The 17,080-nt window shown below is 43.3% G+C and overlaps 1 protein-coding gene across 6 annotated transcripts in view; it reads left to right on the top strand.

Annotated features, from left to right (window-relative positions):
- Positions 1-7,371: 7,371 nt before the first annotated feature.
- Positions 7,372-17,080, top strand: part of HNF4G (hepatocyte nuclear factor 4 gamma) — a 60,004-nt gene continuing 50,295 nt past the window's right edge. For 3 of the 6 annotated variants that reach the window (XM_042869994.1, XM_042869996.1, XM_042869999.1), the window contains exons 1-2: positions 7,393-7,426; positions 12,223-12,318. The gene's annotated coding sequence lies outside the window, so the exon portion shown is untranslated. Of the gene's footprint in view, positions 7,427-12,222; positions 12,319-17,080 lie in introns of all 6 variants that reach the window. The other 3 variants (XM_042869995.1, XM_042869997.1, XM_042870000.1) reach the window with 3 other exon arrangements.

Raw genomic sequence — 17,080 nt, forward strand, 5'->3', positions numbered from 1 at the left:
TCTTTCTTTCTTTCTTTCTTTCTTTCTTTCTTTCTTTCTTTCTTTCTTTCTTTCTTTCTTTCTTATTTCATTTCTATCTTTTGTATTACAGAGGCAAGCAACAAAACTCACAGATCAGTTTTGATGGGTTTGATGCATGTTTCTTCAGACCAACATATCACCTAACTTAAAGAGACTTTTTGTTTCTGACTGTCAGGAAAAGGTGGATTGTCTCAAACTTATTTATGTTAGCACACTATCAAATGACATATACAAACTTTCTAGCAAAAAACAGTATTTTATTGAAGCATCCTACTTTCAGTCTGGCAAAAAGAATGCATTTATTGTAAAAGAAAGTACCTATTTGTAAAAAACCATACGAGAAAAATGCACTGAAAACTGACAAGTATTATTTTATATACTGTGATATGATTTATGAAGTGTGCTTATTTTTATGGTGACCTTGACGTATTTCCTCAGATAAGTGACTGAATTTTACAAATGATTTAATAGGTAAATGTGTTGTCTCTTAGCAATCCTAAGTGGTTTGCTTTTACACTTCTTTTATTAAGGTTTTAGTTTTATGTAAATAAATGGCAACTTAAGGTTCATCATCTATAATACAAGAATGCCTATGCTGTAATGAGGCTGGACTTATGGATGACTGTATGACATTTGTTACTTACTGAAAATGTACATGCAGAATTTTAGACCTATAGCTATATTAAGATTCAGTCTTAAATTTATTAAAATGTCATTCTTTTGCATTACTTCAGAAATTAAAATTGGCTTGTACTGTTAAAAATATATGAACATAGCGGAGATCAATTAATCAACATCTTCTGAACATGGTTGTGCTCTAAGAATTGCAGAAGGAATCACAAAATCACAAAAAATCACAACTCTGCTCTGTTATTTCAGTAATTATATGAGAAAATGAAAGGCTAAGCTATGTATAAAATGGGCTACCTCTGGGATCTGTTACTTCAGAAACTGCTTGTCCTCTTTTTAATTCTTTTTTTTTTTTAGTTACACTGGATCATTTTGATATGGTTACATCAGGAATGATCGGTGATGGATCTCAGGTATTGATGGCTTTTATCTGAGTAGGTTTCCACTTGCTTCCATGTAGGAAGACATGCTTAGAGCAAGAGGAGGAGTGCCACTGCTCCTCAGCCCCTGCCTCAGCCCCTCCTGCCTCAATTGCTGCCTATTTAGTACCACTGACCTGAATCACATGTCCCCAGGCGGACTATGTTGAAGCAGTCTAAGTGAAAGCAGTTCCACAGAAGGCAATCATAAGGAGTAGGTTTACATTTCCCAAACCAGTGGTTTTCAGCCAGTTATCTGTGAAACACTGGGTATCTGTGGATGAAGGAAAACAAAGGATACCTAACAAGTGTACTGGCATGACTCCATACCTCCGCTTTAAAGAACAGATGGAGATCTATAAATGGAATAAATTTTAAAACATTCTATTAAACAATTCAAGACCCAGAACAGGCTTCAAAACCTATATGTAATCTACCAACTCAGTTCAAGCACATCATGTTCTGGGATTCTGTGAAAACAAATGATAAATTCAGAAATATTAGAAAGTTGAACTGTTTTATCTCTACATATACATAAGCATAAAAATAGCCAAGACAAGCCAATTAACTGAATTAGCATTATTAACCCAGGGAGAATTAATTTGTTTAAACGGTTTATTAGACTTCTGGAATACTATTTTTTTTTTCCTGTGAAAACGTTGGAGTTTTCACTGGTTGATGCAATAGAGACTGAAATATTCCCAATTCTCAGCAAAAGCACATTTTCATCTGCCATGCCTACAGTGTCAATATCAATGTACACACACTGTTTATCAGCATACCAGCATGAATTACACTCACTTATCGATAAAACATCATTTTCTTTTGCCCTGCCTACATTTTTAATCCAACCATCCCTAACAGAATCAATGAGGTGGAACTATTTGTGTACAAGTTTTGTATCATAAGCACTTTCATGCTCTTAATCCCCATTCTAACCTGTTTCAGAGATCTGTTCAAGCCTTTTTCAGTTTTGCTGTGTTCTGACATTGGTACTGCTTTAATCTCTTTTCACAACAGTGTCCCACTCACCCGTTACTCGAGTTTCCAAGATATTGCCTAAAACGTTTATCTCCTGGGAGGCAATCCAAGGTAATCCACTGCATATTCAAACCTAGCAGAAGTCTGCACTTGACTAAAGAGCATTTCAGAACAGCCCGTATCGGACAGGGCGTGTAGACAGACAAATACATAAATATGATGAAATTGTCATGCATATTAACGTTTGCAATCATTTTTTTATAAATAAACATGAGAAATATATATATGTCATTCAAGATCAGGCTGGATGGGGATCTGAACAACCTGATTTAGCTGTAGGTGTCCCTATTCATTTCAAGGGAGTAGGACTAGATAACCTTTAAAGGTCCCTTCCAACTGATTATGTGATTATGTGATTCATACGATCATATGATTCTGTATTTTAAAAGACATTGAAGGCAGCAGATAGTGATGGGACACCACGCTTCCCAAGCATAAACCAAGCAACAAACTGTTAGGCAGCTGATCTGCTGTGGCCAGCGCTTTCAACATGTATGTCAAAGCACTTGCAATAACCATGGAATATTTTTATCTTTGGGTATGTATTTCTTGACTGCATTTTGGGAGGAAAAGAAAGTAATCACAATTTTCATAAAGTATACTATGAGCATGGCCTGAAATAAGCAACAAGATCAAAATATTATCAGTAAGTACACAGTTATTGTCTTTGTCTGAGGAACAGTTTTCATCATACTTGTTCATATGACAACACCAGTGTATGTATGGAACCCTTTACTTCTGCTTTAGCCCAGCAGGACTTTTAATCACAAACATCACGAACATCGTTAGCACACTCACTGTCTTTATGCTAACGGCAGCATCCGAGGTGATGCTGTACCCCTACCCTTCATTTGTTTTCAGCAGGGAAGGAGCTGGCACAGCTCAGGTGAGGACAGGATGGCAGGCCCTGGCTCTTAGGCTTTATTTAGCAACGCAACTACAGGATGAACATCTGAGAACTGAAAGGCTGAAGATGGGGTGAGCATTCAGGCAGCGTAAAGCTCTTCTGCTGCTGGTCTCTTCCTTACACCCTGCGGCGCTCGGGGCTTCCTTACACCGCGCCGCGATGCTCCTACTTCGACACAGCTGCCACCAGGTGCCGTGCCCTCCCTTTGCCCCATGGCTGCGGTGAGCGAAGCTCATCGCTGCCCGCTAGGTGGCACGGCTGGGTCTCGCACGGCGCTACGAGCGGCGCTGCCCGGAGCTGCGGCCCCCCCGGCCCGTTAGGTGCGGAGGGAGCCCCCACCTCACCCTGCGGCTGCCGAGGGAAGCGGCCTGGGGGAAGTAAGAGGGCTCGAATCATCTTAAAAGAGAGGCGGAAAAGTCGCCATGGGAAACCGCCACGAGGCCGGTTTTGTTTCTCCCCTCTTGCAATAAACTCTTGTAATCTGCAATCATTAGCATAATCTTCAAAGGTCTGCTGGGGGGATAAGCTTTAGGACGCCCAGGGCGCGGCTGGTAGGCTCCTGAGACACTGCAACACCGCCGCTGGGCTCGGAGGGGTCTTTCTTCGGGTTCGGGGGGGTTCCCGTCCGCCGTCTGCCCGGCAGACAATGGGGTGATCCCCCGCCCCGAGGGGGCCAGGAGGGCGTCGGGGTCGGAATGTTCAAATCTGCAATCTGGAGGGCTTCTAATTGACGAGGGAAAGGCATATATTTCCCCTCCGAGTTTACTTTTCTTCAAGGTTAATTATCTCACTTGCATTTGAACTCGTCGGGGGAGCAGAATGAGTTTCCAGTCGTTGGATTCCCCTGACTGAAATCTATAGCTCTTTTGTGTGAGCCTTCGGAGCTTTGGCAATGAGCAGCCCAACCCGCGGTTCGCAGCAATGTTCATTGCAGCGAAGGGCGTGTTCGGGGAATACAAACAGCACCCACAGATAGTTGCCAAGGGCACCTCATACATCTCTACGTTACACCTTGAACCAGCCTGCTCGTATCTTTCGGTTTTTATGGCACGGATCATAAATGATTGTAAAGTCTGCAAATCTTTCATGAAACCCCGGCAATTAATAGTTTAGCCAGAGAACCTTTAGAGAAAACAGAGGCTTTAATGCAGCCCTGGAAATCGGTTCCTAGCTGTGTGGTGCCGGCGTCATCTCACGATTCAGAGTTTTAAGAGGTTACAGCTTTGCGATTTATTTTCGAACAAAGCACTTTCTCCCTCGTTGTTTTGCGAGGCAAGAAAACTCAAAGCCATGAGTTAGTGCGAAATGCCAGGTGCTTTCTGACGGGGGGCGGGGGCTCTGCGGAACTCAGCCCGAGAGCTCCAAAGCAAAACCTGTAAAATTGGAGCAGGTTTCCCATTTATGGTCTCAGGTAACCACATAAAACTAGCTGCTTCTTTAAACCGGTTTGGTCTTGATCGTTTCCTGTATTGCGCTTTTCGAGCCAGGAGCGCCCCGTGACCCGCGGTGACTGCAGTTCCCGGCAGCCGTTTAGGTGGTGTCTGACGGCGCGTTGGGGTCTTTTATCAGTTACTCTCGTCCACAAAGAAAAGGCGCTCGCCTGAAGATGGGAAAGTTTTTCAAGGGAAGCTCCTGCGAGGAGAGAAGCGCCCTGTTCCTATAAATGATTTACGAGGGATGGATCAGTAACAGGGAAAAAGCAGCCCTGGAAAGAGAACGAAGGCACACAAACAGTTGCCTCACCCGCGGGTTAATGATACCGGGATGGAGCGAAGGAGGCCAGGCGGGCTGCGGATGGGGTGCACCCCCCTTCTCCTGGCCTGTAGTTCCCCTCGTCCTGTCCCCAAATACAATGCGGGCGTCCGCCCGGTAGGTCAAAGCCCGGAGCGGGTGGGGAAAGGCAGAGCCTGGCACAGGTGCTCGGGGAGTGCCCTGCGGCAGTAAGCCAGGGTCTGCGGCCACGGCCAAGCGCTTAGAGGGGCTTCTCAAAATTTGCACAGGAGCTGTACCGCCTGGGGCTTCCCCCTGGAGGTCAGCGCTGGAAATATTCGTTATCAACGCTGAAAAAAGCTGCGTAGATCCGCTGCCCGCACTGAGATCAGTTCCATCTCCCCGCCTTGCCTCTCAGGATGCAAAAGAGCGGTGGGCAAAGGGACAATCCCCGCCCTGCGGCCCCGGGATGCCGGCCACAGGGTCCCCGCGTCTGCCCTGCACCCGCCTCCTGCCCGCTCCTCTCCTGAGGGTGGAAATAGAGGCGGCCGCAGCCCCCAGCCCTGTGCGACGGGGGAGGGGGGGAGGAGTGGGGGAGCCGGAGGAGGCTCCAGAGGCACCTGGCGGCTCCCGGATTCTTTGGGCAGCCGCGTGGTTTTAGCGCGGAGGTGACACGTGGAAGCGCTGCCTTAGAGGTAGCCCATGCGGCGATGAAACTGCCGAGGAACTAGGTGCTACTCCCAAACTCTAACTCAAAAACGCCGTTGGTAACTGAAAGAGGCAACCACTTCATAAACGGTGTTTAAGGAAACGCTCGTGTAGAAATGAAAGGCACTAGTTACATTAAGGTTACATCAAACGCGGCCTTATGTGATGGGAAATAGGCGCAAATATTCCCCGCACGGGAAAGAAGCCCTATTTCCCACCCTGCGGGCTGTTTTCTTTGGTACGAGGCAGAACGTTTCCCGCAGGGAGAAGAATTAACTGCGCTGGGACACGAGGGAGGGACCGGAACCGAAGCACCGTGCCCCCCACGTCCGCAACCCATCAAATTGCTCCTCACGATCCAGAAACGAGGGTGGACATAGGGTCTTATATGGCTTTAGTTTGTTTTTTATTCTCATTAGGGCAGCAAAGAAATGATGACCAACGCTTTTTATTCATTTAAGCAAAGTGCTCATGCCCACAGCATCGGGCCGAGATTTCCAGCAGCGAGGTGAAAGCCGACCCCACGCAGGTGGCGGTCGCTTTTAAGCCATTCGCTCCCGCGGAGCGCTCCGAGCCGCAGCAGCGCGTGTGTCAGTGCCAGCGCTGCCCCTGCCCGCGGCATTTCACTTGCGATGGGCAGCGCTCCTCGGGATCAGCTTCCCCGGCGACTTTCATTGGCCTCTTAAAACCCACCTCTGTGATAACATCTGAGGGCCCTGTGGCTACGGGGCAATTATTTCCAATGATTATTTAATGTTTCGTAACGGAGGGAATTGCCAAGCGGAATTCTCTTTGTCCCCTCCAAGTGACAATCGAAAGCCCCTGGAAAGCGAACCCGCAGCTTCCACGGGTGAGCTCAGGGAACGAGGCATCGGCCTCCGTAACGAGATCCAGCGGCACGGCGAGGGACCGCGGTGAGGACGAAGAGCTGAGCTCCTCGCTGAGAAACCCATCAATCACAGAGACCAGAGGAAAAGAACGTTTTTCATCTCTTTTTCTCCCCAATCTCAGCGCATGACCCTCGCTGCGCCGCTCCTTCGAGTGCCGCTCGCATCCCGGCACTGTGAGCGGCGCGCGACGCGCACAGGCCGGGCGCTCCGCGGGCACTTTCTTCGCTCTCGCGTGGCATCTCCCACTCTATTTCACACGGCAGGGACACTCCGGGTGGCGGTGACACACAGCCCCAGGTGCCCGCTCCCTTCCCGATGCCTCCGCGGAAGTGAGCAGTGATCTCACGGTTTGACCGTTAATTACTGTTTCGAATCTGAGTGTGCCGTGGCAGAGGACAATGACAATTATTATTTTATAAACACTTCCTTGTGTCACGACCTGCGCGGCGCTGAGAGGTCCACCGACCTAGGGCAAGGAACAGGGCGTTCGCAGGGAAGCGGGGGCAACAGCGGGGCAGAGCGGGATTGCTCCGTTCCCCCAGCGCAGTGCCGTGGGCAGCCCGAGCGGACGCCGCCCGCAGACGGCGCTGGGCACGCACCTCCCCCCGCGCTGCCCGCAGGCCGCGCCGCTGGGCCGATGCCCCGAGGGTGCCGGGCCGGGCGGCGGAGCCCCGCCGGAGAGCTCCGGGCCGAACCGAGCCGAGCCGGGCCGGGAGCGCCTCGCACGGCAGCCGGCGGGGCGCAGGGTGCGCGCAGGGCCAGCCGTGGGCTGAGCAGCTTTCAGTTTTCATTGAAGCTGCTGGTTACTGTTTAACATCCCCACCCACGTTTGTTTAGTAAATCGATCTGATGCTTGGGCTGAGGCTGCTGCCCTGTCGCCATTGAGCAAAGTTAATTCTCCCTCTGCACACACACACAAACACACGCACACTCCTCCGCCTCTTCCACGCTACAGCGTACGGTGCCGGCCGCACCGAGAGAGGCACGCAGCGCAGCGCCGGGACCAAACGGGGGGTGCGGGGAGGCGGCCGGCCCGGGGGATGCCGCCGCCCTGAACCGCGAGCGCGCCGCGGGGGCCGAGGGACGGCGCTGTCCCGCCGGTAAGTCCGGGTCTGGCAGCAGCGTGACGAGGGGCAGCCCGGCGGCGGGAGGAGGGCGTGCGGGCCGGGAGCGCTGCCCAGCCGGCGGGAGAGCGGACAGCAGAGCCGGACTGGGGAAGGGCGGGGGTGGAGAAGAGGGGGGGAGGATGGGGGTTCGATTACATACATCCACTTTTTTTTTTTTTTTTTTCTTTTCCCCCTAAAGAAATACGTCTAGTCACGTGTCTCTGTTGTCGGCATGAGGGCTGCTCCGCAGAAGCACGCCGCACGCTAGGCGCAGCCTCGGGCCCCCGGGGCGGGGTGTGCTGCCGCTGCGGCCGTAGGTCGCGGACGTGGGAGCCGGCGGACACGGCCCCGGCACTGCTCCGGCGCTGTGCAGCCGTCTGCGGAGTTTTTGCAGCCCCAGTTACAACTTTGCATCGGTTTTAAAAGCATTTTCCGAGTGCCTTCTTCTTTTTCTTCTTTTTTTTTTTTCTTTATTAATTTCTCAGCCCCGCCCTCTCACAGTGACCTGTGCAGCAGGTGGATTTGTAAGAGGCTGTTCCTACTAATAGTTCGTGGCCCAGCAGTGTGCCTCAGTGAGGAATCCCAAAATACTTCCCGTAGGGAAAAAATAATGATTATACATGTAAACATGAAACGATTATGTTTATAAACATGAAAAGGCCCAAGCAAGATGAGAGCCGAGGAAGGGTTTTGCAGGCAGATCCAGCAGTGCTGCCAGTGCACTGCTCCAGCACAGTAGGTGCACCAAAACAGGCCGCCTTGTAGCTTTATTGAAAGCCAACTTTCAGATGCTGCACTTCAGCCTGAATCCAACTTCCCATGTGCTGAAGTGGGAGACATAGTCAAACATTTTCAGAAAAATACAGTAAGTTGCATTGGTAGTAGTATTTTAAAGCAATATTCTGTAGGGAAGTATGGTTGTGTTGTGTCTGACCTTCCTTGTTGTAGGCCACTCCTTGTACAATGAGCCATGTACTTTGGTTTATGGTGACTTCTCATCCATATTATAAAGACACTGGAATAACTGAAGGTGACATCTTTGTTTCTGCTGCTGTGTTTGTTAAAATTGGCTCCATGTGTAGAACTGACCAGGCTTCCCAGCTCTCCAAGTCCTTAACTCTTCTCTGTGCTGAATGGAACTGCAAATGGCTTTGGAATTCTCCATGTTCCTTACGAACAGCAGTTCTCACAGCTAACATAGAGGCATATATATATATACACACAGGTGTATATATCATTTTCAATATTTTCAAATATTACAAACTGTGCATCAACCATGTCATTCTTCTTTCCTTTTTCTTGTCATATGCTAAGAAAAAAGGGACAAAATGCTTACACTGTTCTGTTGAAGATCAATTCACCCTTCTCATTATCTTTCAGTTTGGAAAACATTGAGAAGAAAACAGAATTTTATTTTATTTATTTTTTTTTATTATTTTTTTAATTTTATTTTATTTTTTATTTTATTTTTATTAATCTATATTTATACTAATCATAATCTAGTGCTCAGCTCTCCGTCCCTGTCCCTGTTTCTATTGCTGAAGCACACCGGGCAGTCACTTCGTACACACAAAAAAGTATAATCAAATATTAGTCATGTTAAGGATGCAGGACGATGCAGAAATCCAGACTGAATTTCCAAGTGGCTATTGTAAGTAAGTACCAATATGCAGTATAATGGCCGAAGATTTAGTTGGCATTGAGGTAGTACTGCTGTCTGTCCTGCCTCCCACCAATGAAGATACACTGGAGAAAATGGAATTCCTGAGGCCTGGCAGCATCTAATTCCTTGGATGGTCAAGTTATACTTACTGTTCTTCTGCATGCATCACTAAAGTAGCTCCTGACCAGCTCCCTGCAAAAGGTCTTGTGGGATAAACACGTCTTTGCTGCTTTCACTCCATCAGAGTAGGCCAAAGTTGAATTTTAGAATCAAATAGGTTTTGGTGTGTGTTTACTGAAAAACTGAAAAGATGCAGGAACAGAATTTAGTCATCGTGCTTTGACGTGGCTTCTGTTCCGAACTTTGCTGCAGAATTCATAGCAGGTGTATATGGACTCAGTACTGCGAGAGGTTGTTTCTGTTGTGTCTTCACTCTCTTTAGGATTGAGTTGAAAAAATGGGGTCCAGCACATACAACCCATTAGTTCTAAATCTGCATCACGAACATCAGTTTTCACTGGCTTTTTGTTGGCTACAAGAATCAGAACATTACTTTAAACAATATTCATAGTATCCTTTAAACAATATTCTTTGTATGAAGAGATGTCCTGAAAAAAAAATCAAGGTCGTTAATGTGGCTGCCCAGCCTGCACTTGCATGCTCTGTACTGGAAAGATTCCAGTAACCCCAAATGTGATGGAAGTTTTGGAAAATAAATCAAATTTTATGCTTGTTTATTTAGGAATTAGATGTATTTTAACAGAACAAATTCACAAGTGACTTAAGAATCAATCATGGCGATCATGTGGCTCTAAGCTGACCCAATTATATTTCTATATCTGTTGAAGAGCAGGAGCAATGTGCTCCATTTATTAATTGATATGTGGGCACTTCCCATACAGGGAGATCTCTACTTAAGGATTTTGAACTTCCGTATTTGGCTTGATTAATTACACTTTTATCTAAGTGAAGTGTTTCAGCTGTTCACAATTCTTTCTTTTGTTCCCTTTGTGTGTTCAGAAGTGACCAAAGCAATTCACAGTTTGATATTAAGCTTGAAAATTAGCTTGATTTGCTTAAGTTACACCATGTTGATAAGAGGTACACAATACTGGATAATGGCATTATTTCAGTATTGTAGCTTGGTAAAGTAGGTTGTTTTAGAATATATGTAAAGGTTTTTATTTTTGCTGTTGTTGCCTGTTGTAAATGGCAATATGTTCCATGATAGAATTAATTTTTGCAAGGAAAATGTTGCTCTAATACATTATAGAAAGGCATGGTTCTTAGGTTTTAATGTGCCTTAATGAATGATGCATTACATAACATATGATGAGAAAATATGGGAAATGCATTACTAATAAATTAAGATGTTTGAGTGTCTTGCAACAGCTTTGATTGAATCAAATTCTTTTCAAATTTTCAATTTTAAAACAGCACACCCTAAAAATCAGGTCAGAATGCTGTGTGCAATGTCAGAGCTGAGATCTATCAAAGTGAAAGGCTCCAACAACATTTTCAAACCTTTCTCAATTGTCAATTTAAGTTAATTGAAAATGAAAGGTCTCGGTTTCAGGATTGGACCATTTAAATAGAAGCCTGCTGCTTTCATTTTGTAGAAGGGCAATCTCCCTCCACATACGTGTTTTAAAAGGTTCATTCATAATTCTCCCTTCACACTTCTATTGGAAATGACAGAATTCATTATTTTGAGTTCTTGAACTATTTTTTTGTAACTTGGGTGATGAATTGTATGAGATCTGGTTCATAACATGGAGCAGCAAACCACAAGATTTAAAATTCTCGATCTGTCTTCTTATGGCACTTAGCGGGCAAGCGCTCAGGAAGCCTCCATGTGCATCTTCTACTTCTTACACAGCGGTACATTGGGATTTTTTTATTTAATATCAGCTAGGAAAGAGACTCGCACCCCTGCTTGGTAATTCACTGGAGGTATCCAAGCAACGAGGACATACATTACAGTAGCAGTATACAAGATGCTGTGTGAATTTTCTTTGCCTCCTGCTTATCTGTGAATCCAACCACAATAGACCTGTACAAATACTGCTGTTTTCTGTCTCTATTTCTAGCATGGCAACGTTTGCCCCAAGACAATGCCTGCCCAAACACAGAAATTGGGAGCAGGTGGGAGGGGGGCTTTGAGGGATAAATTCTCAGAACTGCACCCAAGACTAAGTTTTGTGCCTGTGAAATGGAAAATACAATTCAGGCTGGATTTTTAGTGCATCTCTGGCAGAGTTGCAGTGAGAAATGTTTCTTCACATCGTTTTTGTATGGGGTTTCTCTGCTACACCAGCTTGGTAATGCACTCAGAAGTAACCAGCTGCTTGTTATCCAAAATAGGCAGAAATTCAGGCAGCTCTTAGAATTTCCCCCTTTCTGTGTTAAACACAACATTTGTTCGTTAGCTGCTGAAGTTTGAAGTATCGGCACCAGACAAGGAGTGAGATCATTTTATGCTCTCAGAGCAGTTCCACATACTTGAAAACTCTTCATGGCAACTGACACGTTTCCTCATGTATCTCAGGCACATATTGTGCTTCTTGCAGCTAGATTTTTCTTTTTGTTGCTTTGAAATTGATGACTGTAATGACTTATTCATATCGCCACTTTCAGAATTGCACCTGAAAGTGTCTTTCAGACAGTGTCTTTTGATATGCTCTTCGGGATAATAGTATTTACTCCTTCTGCAAGGAAATGTCAGACTGACATTACACTGGCAGACAAAATTCCTTCTGCAGAGGTCTAGAGATGACTCAGAGAACTGAGATGTTGTCCATGCTGTGATTGCACATCGATAAATACTCTCTCCTCTCTCTGCACTTGTTAGTTGTAGTCAGGTGTTGGCTTGTACCTGCTGCTGCAGTTCAGAGTAATTATGATAATTGATAGAATTTCATTTGCAATATTGCTAAATACCTGTTAATTACTCCCCTGCTCCATCTGCTAAAGAAGTTGAAAACAGTCTTCTGCTGGGCTGTTCGGTAGCCGCACTGTGACATTGACAGTCTGAATAGAGACCTTGTATGGCATCAACTATACATATGTAGTTTCACACAATTTCTGGGCAGTTACCATTCGATCTGCACTTCTTTTGTCATCACAGAAATGGAAATACGGAGCTTGGCTTTTTACTTACGAAACAAGATACAGGTTTTATTGCAAGGTCTGACTTTGGTGGTAGATGTTATCTACGCAGCAGGTATGTATTATCTGTACTTAATATCCTTCTTACCTTTTGGAAGAAAAGTGGCATTCCCAGCTCCAGTGCCCAAATCTAAAATATTAAAAAAGGATCTACATTTTAATGTCTTTAATGTTTTCTAAGCCTTTTGTTTCAGTCCATGTTTAACATCGTCGTCTTATATTATTTTTTTTATCTTTCTTTTTTTTCTTAACTATTTGTCTCTTTGAGCTTTTGCGCCTTTCTATGCTAATTTTAAACAAGTCATTTTAACAAGTGCTTTAGGAAGACTTAAGAGACTATTCTTTTTCATTTACTTTGGTTTTGAAATGCTAGCACTTGGTCTAACAAAAATTTTGGAAGGCCAGAACTTGGTCTAACAGAACTTTAGATTTGATTATTTTAACATGAACAATTGTAGCTGTGATCAATTAGAAAAAAAAAAAAAAAAAATAGGAAAAAAAAAAAAGGCCTTCAATTTGAATATGAGATTTCTTCTTCCCTGTTTCAGAATCTTCTAGATCATTAAGAGTTTAGAGTTGACACCCTTACATGGAAAGCAGTAAAAAGCAGTATCTTATCAAAGAAACATCATCTTCAAAAATATGTTTTCCTGAAGGGCAAAATAAGCTACAGAATTAGGATAAACAGTTTTAGTTGTAAAATTGTAAAATGCACTAGGCTAATTGCAGATGTATTAAACTAGTCTTGTATTTTTTGCTTGTTGATTGGCTGGTTAGGGCTATTTTAGTGTAAATGGATTAAAGAGAAAAAGAACTTAAACAGTTTTCAGAGCCTGTGCCTTCTTAGTATTGTTAATTTGCATTGAGAGTAGAACGTAACTGAGATGAGCAGAACCTCAGCTCCCAGGAATGAAGAGTCCATCCTGCATGAAAAAAATAGAAATGCTGTTTTAATGAGTGCAGATTTAGTTTGAGATTTTGGGTTGATCTGAGTCCATCTCCTCAGCCAATTTCACATGTTTCATTCAAATGCTTTTGTTTGCTGGTAAATAATTTTGGAGAAGAAAAAATGCAAGTTTCCTGATTCATTTACGTTTCCAGGCTCAATCAAAACAACCAAGGCATTTTAAGGTGTAAGCACCATTTGCTTGTGCACCTCATCTCCCACGTATTTTAAATGTAATTGTCCCTATTAGTGCCAAGAGAATACAAATCTTTGTCCATGACTGAGGTGAGATAGTAGCTTAAATTGTCAGATACGGGGCTGCTGGTAGCTTGATGCTGCGTATCAGTGGCTGAGGTTTGAGTGTATGCCTGCGTTAATTGTGGGAAGGAATGGTTGTTTCTGGGGAGTTGTAGAGTATTGCAACCTCTGTATATCGTTCTGTCTGAAAAAACTATTCATTTCATTTCTTGCCAAGAAGAGTGAGCTGTGTGGTGGTTATGTAACCATAGATGTATTTGCCTGCTCGAAAATTGACAGAGGGCAACTCTCGTTTTTAACATCATGTTATTTAGTGGTACATAAAACAAACAGCTATAGCAGCTTTTCCAATAGCAAGTCTATAAAGACTTTTTTAATAATAGAGAAAATATGGGAAACTTCGAAAAAATAGGCTTCCATTTCAGGGGCAAGGAAGCGCTAAACAGGTTGCAGACTTTGAGAATAGAATTCAAATTCTAACAAAATTTTCATCATTAAGTTTGTTATCACCAAACTTTATAGTTGAATTTTTATCATAGTTTGATCTACTAGGTCAAGTAATTTATTTCCCAGTATGTATCTGAAGTTAAAATTAGGCAGAAAATGAAAGCCACTCCCACTGAGCGTTCTTAAGTTTCCGATACCATAGAACATGAATGGACATTTTCAAATTAAGATACACGTATGAAAAGCAAATCCTTTCTGGGTAGAAAAGAACACAGATTTGACTGGCCAAGAGAACATATATATGAGATTGCAGCAAATTTTTAAAGCCTTTATGATTCATTTCACAGCTTTGAATTTGTTAGGCCAGCTTCTTGCTTTCCACAACAGGAAGGAAGGCATCGTTACAGAGCAGAGCAACTCAAGCCAACAAGGTGCTTGTTAAACCTCAGCTGTATGGGCAAGGTCATGAAGGAAAAACATGCCTGATAAGGAAGCATTTCATTAGTTGTGCAAAATAAGTTAGTTGTAGAGAAGCTACTCTAGTTAAGAACTAAACACATTATTCAAACCTGAAAAGCCAGTGTGCTCCACTGTGAATACAGCTTCTTTGTAGAAGTAATAGACTTCTGTTTCTCAGTTTAAGAGCTGTTCCACCTCAGACCAGTATAACAGACAGTAGAAACTGTGGGGAGCCCTGGCTTGGGTGATGGATAGTTGAGAAATCTTGAAAATGGCTGATGTGGTGTACTTCTCCACCAAGGATATATGTACCCACAACTACCGCTTGTGATTCTGGACACTTACAGATGCTTCAGTGCTCTTTAGCTAGATAAAGAATCCAAGACATTTTGTAACATGGGATGACATGATCCATTTTCTCAGATAACAAGAAAAATCTGCATCTTGCTAGTGGTTGCTGCTTGAAGGAATCCTTTCCGGTAAGACATTTTCCATATAGAGTTTTGATTTGGCGTGATAAAGAACACAGACATGTTCTTTATCTTCTTTCTGTGTCTCCTTTTCATTTTTGGTCAAATCTAGTATCGGCTGTTTCAGATGGCCTTGACTCTAAAGTCACTGTAACTATAGTAGAACTATATGGGAATTATATGGGATGAATGCATGTTTTCTGCAGTTGGTTGTGAGTCATACAAATCTGCAACTTGCTTGCATTCTGAAATAAAGCATTTAATAAAGTTCTTAGTATATGACCAAAACAACAAAACCTTTAAAAAGCTTCTCTATTAAACAATTCTTAAGTCTTAAAAATTTTTTTACTATATTTATTTTCTACATTTAGTCAGTTTAGGAATTTTGCTTGTCTCTATTAAACAAGCTCTTTGCTGTTCTAAAATTTATTTTTAAGTATAGGCTCCATCAAAATAAAGGCAGAAGTATTTATTTATCCACCTATATGCTTATTTATTTATGAGATAGATCCTTAACAAAGTATTTCAAATAAAAATATGAGATTTAAAATAAGTGATTGACTAGACTAGGTCCCAGCAAAACAGATTTCAAATTCTTTGATTTCTAGGAACTTGGCTTAGAACACCTCAGAATAATGTCTCATATGTATTTTCTATGCTAGAAAATGAAGGCTTAGTTAGCTATATTACAAAGCCAAGTTAGTTTTCATCCATGAAAGTATCCCACATTTTTATCTGTTTCCCAAGTAATTTCTTTGTGTTACATGCTATTTTTGTGTTGTAACTTGTGTCCCACGCTGAGAGGTTTAAACTTTATACATACTCTGTCAGTGTTGATACCTGTGTTCTAACAGTTCGTTTCAAATTTTCTGTGTGTCTCTAAACAAGGAGAAGTATGCACATTCTTATTTAAGCAAAACTTTAAATCCTTTATATGAACTTGACCAGTAGCATTTTATATTTTTCTCTATTATTTTGAATGTAGCACTCCAGTTTCTGTAGAATTGCCTTGCCCTAGCTGAAGATAATCGTGAATTTTTTATAGGAACTAGTGCTAATGGCTGATTGCATATGTGTGGCTTCTGTATGTGTATTTGGAGTTTGTTTGCTTTTATTTGTTTGTTTGCTTTTGTTTGTCTTCGAGTAACTCACCAGCTTTTGCTGTAGACAGGAGTTAAACAGCTGGCTGCATATTAAACGTGGTTAACAATTACAGCATGAAAAAATGTGACATACTGTGTTCTTCTTCCATTGCTGTAGATTTCTTCCAAGCAAATATTTGGGTGAGGGAGAATGTTGGAGGAATTTTATTCTCTTTTTTTTGTAGCTTGCTTTTGGGGGAGGAGCAGATGCATCATTCTGTGCATTGGAGGATGGATTACAATCTGTACATCTGTCAGGCTGGAGAGCTTGGCTTTAGGGCAGAAGGAGATGTAACTGAATTGAAAACAGATGAGTATCAAGATGAGGAATTTGGTGAAGATGGATGTAGGGAGTATTTTCAAGGACTCTGCTCTCCCATGTCATTGTTTGGAAGAGATGAAATGAGGTGACTGGCCTCTGGCACCTGGGGTGTCTGTGTCAGGAAGACCACAGTTCAGACATCAATCCTAGCAGCTACTGAGCAGGGCAGTCCAAGACATCTTTGAAAAGGGACACAGGCTGCAAAATTCTTCATTGCAAGCACTGGGTTTCTGAGTACGCTGTTGCCTTATGGTTTTAGGGGAAGCAAAGCATGATCCAGCTGTATGCCAAAGAAATTTTTATATACAGAGAATGTTGCAGGAATCAGCAGGCAGTCTGCAGATGAGATGTAGAAGAACCAAGTCAGTGCTGAGATTATGCAAGCAGTTTAGAAGGAGCAGACAGAAGGAGCAGATAATGAAAGAGATTATTTGTTTGGGTACATCTCAAGCTTTGGCCTAGGAAACCAAGAGCAAGAGCAAACCTAGAAGTTAACAGTGGGAACTATGGAGGAGGAGATACACTAACAAGTGTTAAAATGCCTGCAGATAAGCATCACTAAAGTTGATGTTAGTGGTTAACATTAGAGGTGACTGATGACATCACATCTGATTCTTAGGAAGTAGTAAGATGAGAATAGAACAGGGGGAACAAAACTGAGCCTTGCAGGACTTCACAGAAGCTGGATTCTTTGCTTAGTAGGAAACAAAATGCTGAGGCATGAAAAATGAATGTTTCATGGATAAAGTAGTAACAAGGGATTTATGTTCCAG

This window comes from Lagopus leucura, unplaced genomic scaffold, assembly GCF_019238085.1.
Source record: "Lagopus leucura isolate 7727_CA_CO unplaced genomic scaffold, USGS_WTPT01 Super-Scaffold_100002, whole genome shotgun sequence".
Lineage (NCBI taxonomy): Eukaryota > Metazoa > Chordata > Aves > Galliformes > Phasianidae > Lagopus > Lagopus leucura.